The 19,960-nt window shown below is 42.0% G+C and overlaps 1 long non-coding RNA gene across 1 annotated transcript in view; it reads left to right on the top strand.

Annotated features, from left to right (window-relative positions):
* The first annotated feature begins 2,999 nt into the window (after positions 1–2,999).
* LOC115834688 overlaps positions 3,000–19,960 on the top strand; it is a 32,513-nt gene continuing 15,552 nt past the window's right edge. Inside the window, exon 1 of the long non-coding RNA XR_004029574.1 lies at positions 3,000–3,081. This is a non-coding gene — a long non-coding RNA (uncharacterized LOC115834688). The remainder of the gene's footprint in view (positions 3,082–19,960) is intronic.

Genomic DNA, 19,960 nt, shown 5'->3' with positions numbered 1-19,960 from the left:
GTTTGAGGATCATATTAATTTATTTAGAAAAGCAAAGCAAAGTCTGGATCTAAATTTGGAAATGAAACAATTAAACATATAGGATCATAAGGAAAAATTCTGACGAATTATCCAAAGAAAGCTGTAAAGGCTGGTAGGGAGGTTTCCTTAACTTTCTGTGCCTGGGATTGTTTAAGGGAGCTCACTTTTCTCATACAAAGACTCTCACTGTGGCAGGAACATTACTGCAGTCTTAGGCATCACATTCTTGTTCAGGTCAGAAGTAAGGGCTCCAGTGATGACTGTCTCTTTATTAGGAGAGCAAAACCCACATTGCCTTCCACTTATTGACCAGAAATCCTATGTCCCCCTGAGCTCCAAGGGATGCTTGGAAATGAGTGTGTAGCTTTTCAATCACTTTAATGGAGTTAGGAAGAAGTAGGTTGGGAATGGAGTTTCTGTATGCCGTGAAGAGTACCTGCCACATTTTCCTCCTTCATTCACTCTGCCTACTCATGCTAAGCTCAATGCTCAGCACAAGTCTCACCTCCTCCAGGAAGCCAAGCTCTACTTTTGCTCTAGCCTAACGAGTTTTCTTCAGACCCTGAACTCAGCTATTGTTTTCCTGTGTCTAGGTCTTCCCTCCTCAACCAACAGCAATATCCTGAAAGCAGAATCTGCTTATATGTCTTTGCATATCTTGCAGTGTTCACTACAGAGCTTTGCACATAGTACTAATAGATATTCAGCAAAAATTGTATTAGAATGATAGAGTGTGTCTTTTCTCACTGTAAAATACTAAGCAAAAATTAAAAAGTGTTAAAAATATAAACCAATTCCCCATCAAACCCTCATCCATCCTCTAAAACCCACCTGAAATACCACTTAGTCCATGAAGCCGTCCTTAATCCCCCTTGCCAGTCCTGAATTGTCTCTCCTTTGAATTTTTATGCTATGTAAAAAAAAAGATAGTCTAATGCTGTACTTATTTCCGTTCCCTTCTTGAAGAATTTACTCTAGAGTGGGCAGTTATATGTAACTTTGCCTCCTTGACCCCTGCTGAGTTGATTACAATGGACACTGGACCCATATTAGGGCCAATCATATCCTTTTTCTTGGGATATGTAATTGAAAACAGAGACCGGGTCATTAAGATGGTGCTGGGTTACTGGTACTAATAAGACCACATACAGTTGTATTAAGAGTGGGTGCCATGACAACCCACACTTCTCACAAATATTGATTGATTGAGGGCCTAATAAGTGCCCATCATTGTATGGGGCAATAGGGGAAAAAAGCAGCTCAAACACCTGTTCTCATGGATCCTCTATTCTAGTTGCAGGGCATCATTTTAGCTATAGTCAGGCAAAATTACAGAACAGCAGAAACTAGGAAGCTAAGAGCAAGACAATCTGCAGCAAAGAGAATTGAGCAGGTTGACAAGAGACTCTGCAGCCTCTGAAAGACAGACTTGGAGATTTGGAGATTTGAGCTCACATAGTTCCCATGGGGCCCAACTATGCTTCTACCACTACCTCTATTGCTATTGTTGTTGCTATTACTGGCTAACATCTATTAAGTACTTACTATGTTCCAAGCACTAGGCAAATTTCTTGACGTGCATCTAATAGTTTCAATACCCTTATGATCGAGACACTTATATTATTTCCATTTTATAAGTGAAGGCTCTGAGATGGTAGGTGAGTTACTTGAGAATGCCAGCCAGTAAATGACATAACAGGAATTTGAATTACAGGCTATACTGTTTGCAAATTGATCTCATCTTATTACTCTGTATTCCTAAAATATCCTTGTAATAAACTAGCTTTATTGGGTGTCTGCTCCTTCCAATCAACAGGTACATTAGATAGCTTGCTATGTTTAGCTTAGACTGCAGGCAGGTAGACAGAGTAGTTCTCTATTTTTCTATTATTCTTCAAATATAATTGTAGCAAAAATAAGCCCCATTTTGAAAATGTTCAAAGTTAGACATTTGTGCGAGTGTTTTGGTTTGAATATTCATTTCTTCAGTTGTATGACTAAAATTAGTGGTTTCGTCCTTTGTGGGCACCTGAGCCCTGGCCACAGGGGAAGGGTTGGGAGGGGGCTGACAGAGTTTAGACAAGGAGGGTGCAAATACATAGGCATATCAAGAAATGTCTGTAAACCCAGTAAATAATATATCTTGCACACATGTGAACCATGTGTTCTAAATGGAGAAGTAGTTAATATCTATAAAACAAGGATTCCTGTAAAATAATTACTGAACCCATACTAGCTTTTTGTCAGATATTTTCTGTATCAACAGACACTACAAATAAGGGATATATGAGTCTGCCCTTTTTCTAAAATTAAGAGTAAATCCTCATAATTAGAAGTTATTGCAGAATCACTACTGTAAACTATATTAAAAGGGTATCAAGTCTTTATAATGGGGAAGGCAGATATGCTGCTGTCATTCACTAATCCCATCCAAATAGCAGGCAGCTCTCACTGATAAGGACACACTTTCTGACAGGTTCCAATACAACCTCACACTCTCATTATGATGCTCAAGCAGCCACTATCAAACGATTGGAGTTAGCCTGTGAGAAGCTGCCTTTCTTGTTTAGAAAATGAAGAACTCATGTTGTTCAATGACCATCCCGTGATTTTTCCTAGGGTCCAGATAGAGCATCGAGAATCAACCAGTTAGTTTTACCAGACACATCTTGCTTATTTGGCTTTGTGTCAGTGTTCTTGAGTCACCAAATCTGGTGCCTTACTCATTTCAGTTTGTCAACTGGGTAAAACAAAACTTAACTCTGTAGATGGTATTAATAAACGAACGTTGTTGAGCTTCTGTAGAGAGCAGTAGTTGTGGAGTAAATGTTATGGCATAATTGAAATTATGTCTTTTAACTCCCTAAGCAACAGAACTCCCTCCCCACCTGCTTAAAAGTTGGAGTTATTATTCACATCCTGTTTAAAAATAGCACAGAATCTGCAGCAGGATGGGCGTGGAAGTTGTCTGCAGCTTTAATCACTAATGACCTCATCTTCAAATGGTCAGTGATAATAAACAAGAAGGAGGGATTTCCAAGGGAGCAGAGCATTAATAAGGTGAGATTTTAAAATTAATTTTTCAAGTTAATTAAAATGTCCAAAAGCACAATAAAACTACAGAAAATCTGGCAAGGGAATGGCAGCAGGAATGATTAATGCAAGTCAACTGCCTTCTGAGGGTAATAGTAATAATGATGAGATTATGGATATGGAAGAACCTGCTAAAAAGAAATGTGATGCATGTGGAATACAAACTGTGTCCCAGTTACTATTTTATGGTGCACAATGGATCTTATTAAGGAGGAATAGTGGCAGGAATTACCACTGAATTGCTCAATAAAAGTATTGTGTAATTAACAGTGTTGGAGCAGCAGCTGGAGTGATGCCTCCCATTGATGTTCCATATTCTCCATTTATTTCCAGTTTGCTAAGGGATGTAGGTTCTAACTAAGACTGTTTGTTTATTTGAGCATGAAACAGTAAAGATTTGTCGAGCAGTGCACTAAGCTAAGAGACATGAGGCTGTAAGGATGAGTAAGGCACTGTTTTGGCCCTCAGGGGGCTTATGTTCAAATAGGGGAGATGAGATAGGAATGTAATTAACTCTAATACAATGCAGATTGTGTTGAAACCTTCCATAGAGGTCAAAAGAGAGAGAAATTACTTCTAACAAAAGGGATTTAGCAGAAGTGCCTGGGAATCTATGGCATTTGAGAAGGGCTCTAGCTTTGATGTTGGCAAGATTTTTGACAGGTAGAGATAATAATAATTCTCTACTTGTGAGTTCTTAAATTTTTGAAAAAGCCATATGGTATACAAATAATGTCATCAAGCCAAATAGGAAATGATAGAAGTATATTTGTGGTGAAGGGGAGGTCAAAGGGGGGATATGTCTTTCAATAATATGTTGAGAGCACTATGTTGGCACACGAAATGGTAACATTTAATACCATACAAATATATCTTGTGCAAAGGGGGCTTTGAACATTTTGGAATCAAGCAATTATGGTTGAGCCAGACATGCTTGGCCTTACCCTTGCTTTAGGTAGCTACTCTGGCTGCATAGTTGACTTGGGGGACAAGAAGCAGGTCATATAAAGAATTTTGGGGTGCCGCAGCAATAGAACATGATGGAAATGATGGGAGCCTAAATTTTCAAGATGTGCTCCGTGAAAACAGAAAAGAGAAAACACTTGTCAGTAACATTGTGGATACGGAACTAACAAAACTTGAACGAAGAAGAGGGAGAGGTCAAAGATGACCACCAGCTTTTGAGTTTGGGCCACCAGGAGGATGGCCAGGTGAATGCCAACAATTTGGTGGATGAAAGGACTTTGGGCTAATAATGAAGATGTGTTGGTACAATAATGATTGAGGCACCAGGACAGGTACTTCTCCTGCCTTATCCAGCTGAGGTCAGCCTCCATGTTTTTGAGTATGAAGCTGAACTTGAGTTAATGCTTCTTAGATTCTATGATGATATTGAGTTTAGGCGGCATCAGAATGTGCTTGTGAGATGCTGTCATGGAAAGAGATGTTCTTTGGGCATGGTCAGAGGATTATTTAAACATCATCCACTTGTGCACCAATGTATTTCAGGGTCATTTAGAATGACAGCTGAGCTTTTCAGTCTCCAAAGTGGAGACAGGGTTGCTGTGAAGCTCAGTTCTGAGGTCCTGGAAGGAGTCTGGACCCCAGATCGTGGGATACAACTGACTTTTAGTTTGGTTTTTGTAAGGTTATCTTGAGGCCTCCTTTTGATTTTCTTGTAGCTCCAAAGAATTCATTCCAGACTTCCTTTCTCATTGAGTTTCTATTATTTCTGGCTATACTTTCTTTACCCGGCCGCTTTTGTTTCTGGCATTGGCGTTGATGAGCACAGAAGGTGTTAAAGCATAGAAGCCAGCTGACCCAGAGTATAATGAAGCACTAAGATGGAGAGGAAGAATTGCCAAGAAATTCAAGCTGGGGTAGGTTATAGTCTAAAGGCTCATTCCATACCAGGCTCATAAATCTAGTTCATTTTCAATTCCCTTGTTTCCTTAGTCCCTTGTAACAATTTACCAGTAAGACATAAAGTTTCTAGCTTTGTTACTTCTGAGATCCATCCCTGCCTCTCTAGCTCCAAGGTCACAGTCATAGTTTTGCTGTCAGTCTTCTTTCATGAGGACTTGTATAATCTCCTCACTGGTGCTCTGAAATCTATCTGGTCCTCTTCCAGCTATTCTGTGCACTGCAGCGCACAGTATCTTCATTTTCAGGATTCTCCAAAGCCTCTATGGCTCTCCGTTTTTCCTGAAATCAGATTTAAAACCCTGATCCTGGATGTTCAGGCTCTCCCTTGGTCATGGCCCTCCTCAGGCGTCCTTGCCCCCTGCTGCCACCCACTCGTGTTTTGCTCCTGTCGGTAAACAGCCTTGCTGTACACCACACACCATTTTGTGTCCAGAATTGGTGGGTTCTTGGTCTCACTGACTTCAAGAATGAAGCCACAGACCCTCACGGTGAGTGTTACAGTTCTAAAGGCGGCGTGTCCGGAGTTTGTTCCTTCTGATGTTCGGATGTGTTTGGAGTTTCTTCCTTCTGGTGGGTTCGTGGTCTCGCTGGCTCAGGAGTGAAGCTGCAGACCTTCGCGGTGAGTGTTACAGCTCATAAAAGCAGTGTGGACCCAGAGTGAGCAGTAGCAACATTTATTGTAAAGAGCTTCCACAGTGTGGAAGAGGACCCAAGCAGGTTGCCACTGCTGGCTCGGGCAGCCTGCTTTTATTCTCTTATCTGGCCCCACCCACGTCCTGCTGATTGGTAGAGCCAAGTGGTCTGTTTTGACAGGGCGCCGATTGGTGCGTTTACCATCCCTGAGCTAGACATAAAAGTCCTCCACGACCCCATCAGATCAGTTAGATACAGAGTATCCACCAAAAGGTTCTCCAAGGCCCCACCAGAGCAGCCAGACACAGAGTGTCGATTGGTACATCCACAAACCTCCAGCTAGACACAGGGTGCTGATTGGTGTGTTTACAATCCCTGAGCTAGACATAAAAGTTCTCCACATCTCCACCAGACTCAGGAGCCCAGCTGGCTTCACCCAGTGGATTCCGCACTGGGGCTGCAGGTGGAGCTGCCCGCCAGGCCGGCGGCGCGCGCTCGCGCTCCTCAGCCGTTGGGTGGTTGATGGGACTGAGCGCCCTGGAGCAGGAGTGGCGCTCGTTGGGGAGGCTCGGGCCGCACAGGAGCCCATGGAGTGGGTGGGAGGCTCAGGCATGGCGGGCTGCAGGTCCCGAGCCCTGCCCCGTGGGAAGGCAGCCAAGGCCCGGTGAGAAATCGAGGGCAGCGCTGGTGGGCTGGCACTGCTGGGGGACCCAGTACACCCTCCGCAGCCGCTGACCTGGGTGCTAAGCCCCTCATTGCCCGGGGCCGGCAGGGCCGACCGGCTGCTCCGAGTGCGGGCCCGCCAAGCCCACGCCCACCCGGAACTCCAGCTGGCCTGCGAGCGCTGCACGCAGCCCCGGTTCCCGCTGGCGCCTCTCCCTCCACACCTCCCTGCAAGCCGAGGGAGCTGGCTCCCTCCTTGGCCAGCCCAGAAAAGGGCTCCCACAGTGCAGCGGTGGGCTGAAGGGCTCCTCAAGTGCCGCCAAAGTGGGAGCCCAGGCAGAGGAGGTGCTGAGAGCAATTGAGGGCTGTGAGGACTGCCAGCACGCTGTCACCTCTCAATTTTATGGCAGCCACCTCTGAAAAGCTGTTGGCACCACGGCTTCCTAAAGTGCCGTTTTTCTCTGCTTTTCCCACATCTGTCTCAAATTTCTTTTAGAGGTCTTTCTTGTTAGGATCAGGCAAGCTACTTCTTGGCATGAGTGGGTGTGTCTCTGTCATCCTAAATGCAGGTGGACAGAATGCAGGTTACCAAACTCTTTCTTTTTTTAGCAGGCTGTGAGGCCAATCTTATCCTTTCTGGTAAGTTTGCCTGCTGATAACTTTTCCTTTCTGCGTTGAGCATCATCTTATTAGCTCTACTCTTCAGTTGTCTGAAAAAATTACTGCACTGTTAAGTCTCCTGCTAAACATAGACTGTAGAAATATGGCTTACAGAAGATCACAGTACTTTCCAAAGGGTACTTGGATTAAAAAAAATGCGTTCTAGTTTCACGTAAGTGTGGGAAATCTTGGATTAAGCAGAGCTAAACAGGTTTCTTTCTGGGGGACTACTTAGAGATTTTAATGATGTATCTTTTAGATCTCCAAGAAGGGATATTTCATGATCCATCAAAATTAGGCGTAACTCTCCTCTCTGAGGCAGGCTCTCTTTTGATTTCTTTTTTCTTATTGCAATGAAATGTAAATTTCAAGACATCCAGAGATAGAAACGAACTGAAAGAGACTGGATTTTTTTGTTTCCGATATGATGCAGTGCTAAATACCACCAGGGTATTATTGCCTCTGGCTGAAGGTGAATAAAGCCTTTGGCTCTCAGAAGTGTTCAGGGCCCAGAACTGGCTCAGTTCACTGTCTTTAGGGAAGGATGACAGAGAGGTGCCTTCTGCCTGCAGCCATGTCCCTGCCAGCACAAAAGGGCAACCGTTCTAAAAAGGGAAATGTGGTCTCAATGCTTCTCACTGCTTTCCTCAGGAAAGAAATTGCAGACCACAAGGGTGACAGCAAAACTCAACATTCTTACCTCATTTAGGACGCTTAGGAGTAGGTCCCCTCTCCCTTTATTCTTAAGACATCAAAAGAAAACAACTTTTAAAAGTCTCACGGGGAAACGGCACACTTTTCATGCTTTGCTTCTTTGTTGCTGATGCATAAGCTCTGCTCTGGTTAGTCCATGCTGGCTACATCCTAGCTCCGGCACGTCCCACACCCACGTCTTCCCTCCCAGCTCTGGACCCAGGAGATTCGCTGCTGTAGGGGGTGCCACGTGCACCTTGCACCCTTCTCTTCCATACCCACCTCCCTCCCTTTTTGGTCCTGCTCCGGAGCCCGGTCCTGCTCTGGAGCCCGGTCCTGCTCCGACCGACCCCACCTCCCATGAGCAGCCCCTCCCCGTGGCTCCAGACCCCAGTCGGGAGGAGGGGGAGGGGGAGGGGGAAGCTCTCTCCTCCCCCTGCCCTTGACCTAGGGTGGCCAAGGCTTCCCACGGCTGCTAATTTCCAGGTGCCTCAACCTCTCTTTGGGCGTTCCCTTCACTCCTCCCACGGCTCTGCAAATAGTCCCGTCAGTGGCTAAAGCCTCTGGAACCTTCCGAGTTGGGTCCTCTTTCTTGCTGGACCCTGACTGAGAGTGTATTTTCAGGAAACGTACACAGGTCCCTCACATGAAAATACCGGAGAGCGGTCACAGTGTGTCATTGCCACCTCCTTCCCCTGAAAGACAAGGAGCGCAGCTGGGCCGCAGCTGGGGAGCCTCCCTTGGGATCAGAGCAGGGGGCCCAGCAGGCCCTTTGCCCAGGCTCATGTAGCCAAGAAGCCCTTTTTGGTGGAGGGAATCTCAGGGCATTAGTATTACAAAGGACCCATTTCGAAAAGCCCTAGAGCAGAGTATATCTCAGGAGGGATGGAGCACATTCAGTGGTTTGCTGATAGCAGGTATTTAGGAGGCTGATCTGGGCCATGCTGGAACCACCTGGCCTGGCAGATGGCTGCAGTATATTTTAGAGAAGTCCCTAAGTGTGCCTCAGTACACACTGCTCTTCACCTCTGTTCTCTTCAACAATGTGTAAGCAAATCTTGGCTTGATTTGGCTGGGTGGGGGGAGGGATGCTATTGTAGCTATTGAAATATATCCCAGGGGATCCTTTTCCTATGCTAGGAACTCTGACCTGTTGCTTTCTGGTATTCCCAGGGAATTGCACTGTCCACTTAGAAGTGAGGGGACGTCATTGTCCTCTCTGATCACAGGAAGATGAGTCTCAGAGGAAGGCATAGAAATGCCAGAGCTCTCTTTCGAGAATAGTGAACTTACCGTAATTTTGGTAAGTGTTAGTGTGGTAGGCATGCTGGGATGAGGAAGGACTTGGCAAAAAAGGCTTGAACATCACTGAATTTGTTTGTCCTTTAGAAACAGAAAAGATAGGAGCGCACTTTACCCTTTCAGTAACCCTGTGGTCAGAGTGTAATGGTCAGAGGCCGAGTGGCCTCTTCAAGATGTCCGGGATGCACGTCCCTGTCCGTATCGTGCATCAGTAGCAGCGCTGGGTGAATACGGTGTCATGGAGCCCTGGGAACACAGTGGAGCCCTCATACCTTGTGGCCAGCTGTCTCTCTCTCCCTGCTTTCTGTAGAGCTGGCTACGTTGTAACTCTCCTGGAGTCCCCCATGAGGCCCTCGTCCTGTGACTCACTGTCTACTCGAACTCTGCTCAGATCACCTACTGAACTGGTCACCACCAGCTGGTGCTTAATTGCCTCCCTGGCTTTTGCTTGGCCTTGAATCACTCCTGGTTCTTACGTCAATCTGTTCTCTTCTCCAGAGGCACAGAGTGGAGGAACTTGCTTTGTCTTTATTTCTCTGCAAATAGAGGACCCCTCCATGGGCAAGGATGAATGGGTTACTCAGAGTTGAATTGTAGTGTCTTGTGGGGCTTTTCCAGGAAACTCCCCCAGATTGCAGGAAAGAAGGCCTCAATATCCTGCAGGACCTGAAGGGCATCCTACCTAACTCATAACAGGGACAGCTGCTGTCCATGCAGTTGTGCAGCATGGGGGACTTACACCTGATATCCTCCGAGAGGACCAGCAGGCCCATCCATCACAGACAATGCCTGGCTCGGCATTTTTTTTTTTTTTTTTTTTTTTTTGAGACAGAGTCTTGCTCTGTCACCAGGCTGGAGTGCAGTGGCATGATCCTGGCTCACTGCAACCTCTGCCTCCTGGGTTCAAGTGATTCTCCTGCCTCAGCTTCCCAAGTAGCTAGGACTACAGGCACATGCCACCATACCCAGCTAATTTTTGTATTTTTACTAGAGATGGGGTTTCTCCATGTTGGCCAGGACGGTCTCGATCTCTTGACCTCGTGATCAGCCTGCCTTGGCCTCCCAAAGTGTTGGGATTATAGGAGTGAGCCACCACACCTGGCCCAGCTTCTTTATAGGAAGCAGGATTCGAGGACTCTATCAAGGATAAAATCCATTTTCATCCCATTTCTGAAAGGGCTTTGGTAACCCCAAAAGCGGAAAATGACCTGCTGTAAACCCGATTCTGTTCTCCCACACAATCTTTTGCCTTCCCAACAAAGACCTGGGCAAGGACGAAACCATGGGGCAGGACTTCTGTCTCTTACAAATATGCCCAGTTATCTTTGAGAACCCCACTTAGGATGAACCTGAGCTTGGAAGCTGTCCCAGTCCTCACTCTGGGGTGATCATTTTGTCCTGGTTTGGGCAGGACTTCTTGGTTTTAGCACTGAAAGTAAGTCCCATGTCCCTTCAGGCCCAGGTAAAATGAGATAGCTGGTCACTCTCCCTCACACCCTCTTCCCTTCTGGGCCTGTCGTTGCACACTTCACATTGTGTATTCACTGCACCTTTCTGTGAGGCTGTGGGCTCCATGAAGAGAGGGGCCCTATCTTGTTCCTCTTCATCTCCCCTCATGCCTGGTATTAGAAAGTGCCCCATGAAAATTTGTTGAGCAGGAATTGCTACTCAAGGCTTAGATGCTGCATAAACAGCTCTACTCTTATTTTAAAATTTATTTTTTAAATGTTTACTTTATTTGACAAGTAGTTATTGTGTATATTTACAAGGTACAATGTGATGTTTTGATAGATGTATACACTGTGGAATGATTATATCAAGCTAATTAACATATCCATCACCTCACATACTTATTTTGTTTGTAGTGAGAACATTTGAAATCTACTCTTTGAGTGATTTTGAAATATACAGTACATTATTATTAACTATGGTCACTATGCTATGCAGCAGATCACTAAAACTTAGTCTTCCCATCTAACTAAAACTTTCTAACTTTTGATCCATATCTCTCCATTCCCCATCCCGCCAACCCTCATTCTATTCTCTATTTCATACTTAGCCATAGATTTTTTTTCAGATTCAGTATTTTCAGATTCAACATATAAATTAGATCATGCAGTATTTTTCTTTCTGTCCCTGGTTTATAGAATATGTGGAGAAGATTGCTCAGGGCTCTACATTTATTATGGGGCCCCTGCTTTGTACCTGAAAAATAAAACTGGGATCCCTAAACTTTGCAACGATTATTGGGGCCTCATTATCTGGGATTATTACCTGTAGCAGCTATAACATTCATAATAGATAATCTTTTGATAATCTTGTTAACATTTTAGTGTCTATCTTTCCAGACATTTTCCTATATATCGATACACATGGCCATGTAGACTTAAACACATATTACTACTATCCAGGCCAAACATCTCTTTATATACTTACTGCATATTTTAATTTTTTTCACTTCTAAAGTGTTTATGTAATTTGCATTTTTTTCTGGTTGGGTTTCAATATTTTCATATGGACTTATATGATCATTTTAGCATATTAGGGCTATTAAACATTTTGTTTTAAAATTTTAGCAGTATCTGTCTCAGAATTTAATTTCTTTTAGCCATTTTGTTTTCTCTTCAGAACTTTACATTTCAGTGGTGTGTAATACGCCAATATTACCTATTTAGTTTCTGCCTTTGGTTCAACATAATAAAAGGTCTTGGCCACCCCTAAAATGTATAAAAAAATCTATGGCTAAGTATGAATTCCCTTCTTTATGTTTTAATTTTTAATCCATCTGGAATTCATCTAGCTTAAAGAATTATGCAGTAAAGGAAAAAAAAAATTACTTATTTTCTCCCAGAAGGCCAGCTAATTGTTCCAACATCTTTTCCTCTTTAATTAGAAATGCCAGCTTTATTATATATATGTAGTGTTCCCATTATTGTAATTCTCTCAAATATTCTACAAGTGTAGTTTTGCTTTTTTCCCTTTACCAGTGAAATTTGAATGGCTTAATCTCTCAGGAGTGGGTCTCATTCCTTGTTTCTTTCTATAACATTAATCTATTTGTATCTGCTTTTTTTTTCTGTTGTGGTCAGTGAATACGGTCTGAATAACACTTATTCGTTGGAATTTATTGAGGTTTTCTCTGTAGTATAATATGGTTCCATTTTTGTAAATGTCACAAGAAGATATTGATACAATCTCTATATAGTATATACCTCTGTCTTCTCTCTCTCATCTGTAATTTCTATTACTGCTAGGTGTGGGTTGGAACTTTTTTAAAAGAGGGATTTGAAGTTTGGAACTTGGTTTGTTGGGGAGGAGACCCCTTTGACTTTTAGATTAAGTAATTGCTTGATTAACTGCACAGGGATATGCGGTCAAATTTTCAGACAATAATCACAGCTTCTTTGCTCTTTTTACAATTATTCTTTCTCTTTCAAGCATCCTGAGTCATTTTATTTTACGTGTTTTTCTTTTATACAGAATTCAGTTGAGTTTCAGTTTTTGATTCAGTATGAGGGGTTTTGTTTTGTTTTTGCATTGATGCTTTATTCTTTATGTATGATTGTTATGTTGGTTATGTTTGTTTTTATTTAATTTGCAATGGTGATAGATTGCATTATTGTTCTCAATTATTTATCCACTTCCCCACTTAGTTGTATTTTGTAGCAGGCAGGGTGTACTTTCCTTTCCTACCCTATTGACTTTGGGCTTTGCCATGGGGTTGTTTTGACCAATGCAGTGCAGATGGAAGGAACAGTGGCCAGTTTTGATCAGAGGTTTAAGAAACACCATGAGTTTGGCTTGTCCCTGGAGCTTCTGTCCCCTGGCACAAGAACCCCCTGAAGGTAGCTGCCCCTTCACCTTGGGACATGGAATGAGAAGACACAAGTAGCCCATCAGAGCTCAGCTGAGCCCAGCAGAAGTGCAGCCCACCTGAAGACCTGCAAGCAAGAGTAAATATTTGTTGGGGGAAGTTGTTGAGATTTGGGGTTGCTTACTACTTTAGTTATCATGTTTCCCTTCCTTTACCACACTCATTCTTTAAAACTACTTTCTTTCTTCCTTCTCCTCATCTATGCATCATTGAAAACCATTAGCGGCCCAGAATGAAATAGGCAAGCCAAGCAGGGATCAAGGCCTGTGGACAAGGAGGGGATGGGGCTGTTTTAAGCGATTTGCTATGTCTTGGAGGACTGAGAAATGCATTGAGGATAATGGGAGTCAGATCTCTTACTGTTGGGAATATGCAAATGGAGACAGCTAGAATCGGGGTTGCCAAATTTAGCAAATAAAAATACAGGAAACTATTTGGGACAGATTTATACTTTTAGTTATTTGTTATCTGAAATTCTAATTTAACTGGGCATCCTGCATTTTATCTGGTAATCTTGGATAAAATAAACCCTGTAGTGTTGGATTGAAATTGGAGGTACCAGCATGAACTTACAGATTTACACACACACACACACACACACACACACACACACACACACACACATAAAGACGTGTGACATATACATATGTAGGGGCCAAGAAACTTTCTCCTTGGCCCTCTGAAGTTTTGCTGAAAAATCAACTTGCACAAGGCAGATTAATTGGAGAAAAGGCATACAAATCTATTTAACATGTATACATGGGAGCCTCCACAATGAAAACCACTAGATATGGGGAAATTTTCCATTTTTATGCTTAGGTGAAAGTATGGACAGCTTTGTGGGAATATAATTGGAAAAAAAAAAGTATGATCTAAGGCTAATGGACTGAGTGGGGGACCCCAGCAAGATCTGTCTGTCTAGATTATTCCCGGCCTCTCTGAGCTGCTTTTTTTTTTTTCTGGGTATGGGGCAGGGCCCTCTGAAATGGAAGTCTTATGAGCTACAGTCAAACAAGGTATGTCAGATAATTTTTTATGGTCAGTTTTTATACAGAAAGACAAAGGGAAAGTTAGATTAATATTTTTAGGTTTTACGGTTGGTTTTCAGGAAGGGGTTCTGGTTTCTGTGACCTGCCTTGGAGAAGAGGGATTCTAGTTTCTATGGATAGCCTTGTGGGAGAATTGTTCTGAGAGACAGGAAGGTAGGAGAAGGTCAGTAAAAAGCTTTTGCTTCTGAGGCTGCTTCTGAGGCCTTCATTTTAGGATATTGTTTTCTGAGCCCCTACATTCCCCAGTCTGAAACTTCCCCAAAAAGTTTTACGGTCCAGATATGGGGTTGGTGGATTGTTTCATAATCCATTGAACCAGCCTCTCAGTCCTGAGGATAAGGTAGTCCAATTACATAGTTAATAGTTGTGTCTCATTGCAGGCAGCAGTGTTGCAGATGGGCTTCCACCACAGTCAGGCCTCTCTATGATTTGAGCAGTCAGTTATTTAATAAGAAGCATTCCTATGGAAACAAAAGAAAAACAAAGGCTAATGGTTAGAACAAACTATAAACTTAGTTTCTGAGTCCAGAGGGAAACCAGTTGAGAAGACTTTTAGATATTGGGCTTGAAGCATCTTCTGATGAAGTGAGAGCAGACAGTGGCAATCTGACAGATTTTTTTTCTGGTTTGCAGTTTGCATCAGGTGTTCCAGTGAACTTTCTGAGTAGTCTGTACACCAGCAGGCACAAAGGCTGCTCATACATGAAGTTGCTGTAATGATTTTTCAAAGTTTTTTTTTTATCAAGTTATCTAGTTTTAGCTTAAAAGGCTTTAGGAAAAAGCAGTTTTAATTTTAGTGATTTTAAGTAAAAAAAATTGTAAACATTAGTTTGGAGCCAGTAAAAAGTTCACTATTCAGTCCAAATTGTATGCAAATAATAAAAACTCAAAAACAGTGGACAAGGCTAGAATCTAGAATCTAATAACAGATCTAATAACTGATATATTAAAGTTTTCTTCTGAAACATAATTTTCCTCCAGTCCTCTGTTTCTACCAATGAAAAATCATAGTACAATTTATTTGAAAAGTAAGTCCTAGTCTTACTTTACTTGGCCTGATTGTTTGCATGAAGTGTGGCAAAAATAGTGATTGGCCACATATGGTCTTTTTAAATTGGGTTTTCTGGAACTTTTTATAAGGAATATCAGATAAGACTTTCGAAAGCCTCCTGAGGCTAACGAAGCCAAGGATTTGTCATCAAACTGTTCCTGTAATACTTGTATGAATTGGGTGAATTCCTCTTTGAGGTCCCAGAATTACTTGAGGTTTCTGATCCTATCATTCTTTACTTACCGCAGGCCAGGAACCTTGTAAAGAAACCATGTAGACAGGTTCCAGCCCAGTTTTTCCAAGGGGATTTTTATCAGTTCTATAAAGTCAACTTCAATTCCTTTTTTTTCTTATTTTTTTTTATTTTACTTTAAGTTCTGAGATACACACACAGAACATGCAGGTGATCTGTCCACCTTGGCCTCCCTAAGTATGGGATTACAGGTGTGAGCCACTGCACCTGGCCTCATTCTTTTCTTAACTTTTTATATACCTTTAGTTTTGTCATTTTTCCCTTCAATTTGCAACTTATAAAATCCTCTAAATTAGACAAAATTACTTTCCTTTTAACAAAAAATCACATTTATTGGGGGAAACTGCCCCCTATATTTCATTTTCTATTTTCCATAAGTGTTGGCCGGCTGAGAAATAAAGAGAAAGGGTACAAAGAGAGGAATTTTACAGCTGGGCCGCCGGGGGTGACATCACGTATCAGTTGGACCGTGATGCCCACCTGAGCCTCAAATCAGCAAGTTTTTTATTAAGGGTTTCAAAAGCGGAGGGGGTGTAAGAACAGGGAGTAGATCACATGCTTCAAAGGGCAAAAAGGAGAACTACTGATAAGGGTCCAATGAAGATCACAAGGCAAAGGGCAAAAGCAGAACTACTGATAAGGGTCTATGTTCAGTGGTGCACATATTGTCTTGATAAATATCTTAAACAACAGAAAACAGGGTTCGAGAGCAGAGAACCAGTTTGACCACAAATTTACCAGGGCGGAGTTTTTCCCATTCTAATAAGCCTGAGGGTACTGCAGGAGACCAGGGCATATCTTAGTCCTTATCTCAACTGCATAAGACAGACATTCCCAGAGCGGCCGTTTATAGACCTCCCCCCAGGAATGCATTCCTTTCCCAGGGTATTAATATTAATATTCCTTGCTAGGAAAAGAATTTAGCGGTATCTTCCCTACTTGCATGTCCATTTATAGGCTCTCTGCAAGAAGAAAAATATGGCTCTTTTTGCCCAACCCCTCAGGCAGTCAGACCTTATGGTTGTCTTCTCTTGTTCCCTAAAAATCGCAGTTGCTCTGTTCTTTTTCAAGGGGCACTGATTTCATATTGTTCAAACACACATGTTTTACAATCAATTTGTACAGTTAACACAATTATTGCAGTGGTCCTGAGGTGACATACATCCTCAGCTTACGAAGATAACAGGATTAAGAGATTAAAGTAAGACAGGCGTAAGAAATTATAAAAGTATTATTTGGGGACTGATAAATGTCCATGAAATCTTCACAATTTATGTTCCTCTGCCGTGGCTCCAGCTGGTCCCTTGGTTTGGGGTCCCTGACTTCCCACAACACACATTTTTTATGCCTTCTTGTAACTTTTTAAAAACCAAAAACATATTCTACTTTTTCTATACACTTTGTATACAGAATTATTTCTCCTGTATTCAGTAGTTTTAATTATATACAATGTTTGTATATAATTTTGTAATGTTTACTCTTAGTAACCCTTATTTTTAGTAAAAATCTAGGAGGTAGGCAATTTTAATTATGTGTCAGACGCAGAGCTCAGGACAATTCCTGGAGGATCTAATCTCTTCCAGTATGGACAAGAGGCACAGCCAGTCCAAGGAGGATGAGGCCCAGGTGTTTTTCTCAGGCCTCACCGTGGTCACTTGTCTAGACCCCAAAATTAGATGCTTCATGATAAAGACAAGCTCATAGTAATATATGTGTAGGGGTTTGGAGGAGACCAGTAGTCAGCTGTTACAGCTTTAACTCACAAAGTAAGCAAGTATCAAACTTACTACAGGAACAATAGTTTTTTGACCTTAAAACGCCTAGCAGAAACAGCCTAACCCTGTCTAACAAGTAGACTCATGCAAAATGTCTGAGTTGTAACAATCTCGTTTGCTGTGAGATGATGATAATGATGGTGGTGATAATTTTTGCCAATATAGAGTGAGCCCCCTAAGGTCTAGGTAGAAACCTTCCTTCCGTCAACCTAAAGAAATAAACAGGCAAAATTAACATAGAGAGTTTATTTGGGGCAAGGTTAAGGACTGCAGCCTGGGATATACCTCCAAGTTGCCTTGGAGAATGCTCCCTTCAGTTTTTGTTATAAGCAAGTTTTTTTTTGAGACAAGGTCTTGCTCTGTTGCCCAGGCTGGAGTGCAGTGGGATATCAGTTCACTGGAACCTCTGCCTTTCAGGTTCAAGCGATCCTCCCGCCTTAGCCTCCTGAGTAGCTGGGATTATAGGCATGCGCCACCATGAGGGGCTAATTTTTGTATTTTTAGTAGAGACAGGGTTTCACCGTGTTGTCCAGGTTGGTCTCGAATTCCTGACCTCAGTGGTCCACCCACCTTGGCCTCCCAAAGTGCTGGATTACAGTTGTGAGGTGCCTGGCCAGTTATAAGCAAGTTTTTAAAGGCAAAAGAGAACAAGGAGTGGGCTGATGCAGTTTTTTGACAGAAATTCTCACTGGTTTTCAGAAATAACAATGGTTAGTGCTAAATTGTAGCATAGAATTTAAGGCAGTCTTAGAAGCAGAATTAAATCTATAGAATTACAATGATGGCATAGAGCATAGGTTTGCAGAAATCACCCAGAACAAATAGGAAATGTTTGAGGCTGCAGTGGGCTATGATCATGCTACTGCACTCCAGCCTGCATGACAGAATGAGACCCCATCCCCCCAAAAAAGGAATGGAAAATAGTAATTAATTAAGAACTGTTTAGATACCTGGAGGGTACAAATGAAGGGAGAGTGGTATGAGAAGCTGCAGCAGGAAACTGGTCTTTTCAATAACTAAATCTTTTTATTCCTCAGAGGTAATTTTTTTTAATAGTGTCTAAGCAAGAAAGAAAAACAATTTGAGTATTTCTTTTTAACTTATAGTTATACATTGTTTAACTATAGGGTACGAGTTATGGTGCCCAGTTTATGGCATTTTATGGCTACCTGGTGTCAGTTAGCCCAGAGCCCACACAGCAAGAGGCTTCAAGAGGTACTTATTTATTTCAAGAGGTAATTATTTTAATTCTTTTCCTTATTGTTCTGGGTGATTTCTGCAAACCTATGCTCTATGCCATCATCATAATTCTATAGATTTAATTCTCCTTCTAAGACTGCCTTAAATTCTATGCTATAATTTCTATCAAATATTTTTCACTTAACTCTTCTAATTTCCTATTCATCCCAGTATATTTAATTCTACCATCTTTCATTTTATTTCTTTGATTACCTCGGGAATGCAAAGTAGCTGCCAACTAAAAGCTTCTTTGGTTTTCTAGACTTAAGAATTATCTAAACAGTTCTTAATTCATTACCATTTTCCATTCCTTTTTTGGGGGGCTGGGGGAGATGAGGCCTCATTCTGTCATGCAGGCTAGAATACAGTAGCATGATCATAGCCCACTGCAGCCTCAAACTTCTTGGCTCAAGTGATCCTCCTGTCTCTGCCTCCCGAGTGGCTGGGACTAAAGACATGTGTTACCATGCCCAGCTAAATATTCCTTCTTCTTCTTCTTTTTTTTTTTTTACAGAATCATTGTTTAGGTATCGTGTTGTTCATCTTTGAGTAGGGACATTTCTATCCCGGATGGCTATTTGTTCTGAATACTAGTTTCTGTAGCATTTTTCTCTACTCTTTATCAATTTAGCAATTGTTTGGATCCTCCATGTCCATCTTGATCTGGAGGCCTGGATGATCAGTGTTAATGTTCTGGCTTAGCTGCTGGGATCCCTGAGGAGGGTACAAATGAAGGGAGGGTGTTATGAGAAGCTGCAGCAGGAAACCGGTCTTTTCAATAACTAAATCTTTTTGTTCCTCAGCAGTAAATTTTTTGTTTTTTGTAATAGTGTCTAAGCAAGAAAGAAAAACAACTTGAGTATTTCTTTTAACTTTCATTTTAAGTTCAGGCGTATATATGCAGGTTTGTTATATAGGTAAACTTGTGTCATGGGGGTTTGTTGTACAGATTATTTCAGCACCCAGGTATTAAGCTTGGTATTCATTAGTTATTTTTCCTGATCCTCTCCCTCCTCCCATCCTCCACTCTCTGATAAGCCCCAGCGTGTGTGTTCCCCTCTATGTGTTCGTATGTTCTCATCATTTAGCTCCTACTTATAAGTGAGGACATATGGTATTTGGTTTTCTGTTCCTGTGTTAGTTTGCTAAGGATAATGGCTTCCAGCCCCATCCATGTTGCTGCAAAGGACATGATCTTGTTATTTTTATGACTGCATAGTATTCTATGGTGTATATGTACCACATTTTCTGTATGCTTTTTAGGTTGATTCTATGTCTTTGCTATTGTGAATAGTGCTGCAATGAACACGTGTGTGCCTGTGTCTTTATGATAGAACTATTTATATTCTTTTTAGTATATCGGTTAAATGATAGTTCTGTTTTTAGGTTTTTGAGGAATCACCACAGTTTTCCACAATGGTTGAACTAACTTACACTCCCACCAGCAGTGTAAAAGCGTTCCTTTTTCTCTGCAACCTTACCAGCATCTGTTGTTTCTTGACTTTTTAATAATCGCTATTCTGACTGGCATGAGATGGTATCTCATTGTGGTTTTGACTTGCATTTCTCTAATGATCAGGGATGTTGAGCTTTCTCTCATATGCACATTGGCTGCATGTTTGTGATCTTTTGAGAAGTGTCTGTTCATGTCCTTTGCCCACTTTTTAATGGCGTTATTATTATTTTTTATCAATTTGAGTATTTTCAACAGAGGGAATTTAATGCTAT

This window comes from Nomascus leucogenys, chromosome 4 (genome assembly GCF_006542625.1).
Source record: "Nomascus leucogenys isolate Asia chromosome 4, Asia_NLE_v1, whole genome shotgun sequence".
Taxonomy (NCBI): domain Eukaryota; kingdom Metazoa; phylum Chordata; class Mammalia; order Primates; family Hylobatidae; genus Nomascus; species Nomascus leucogenys.
Note: the sequence above shows the minus strand (reverse complement) of the source record. Positions and strands in the feature narration are given on the sequence as shown.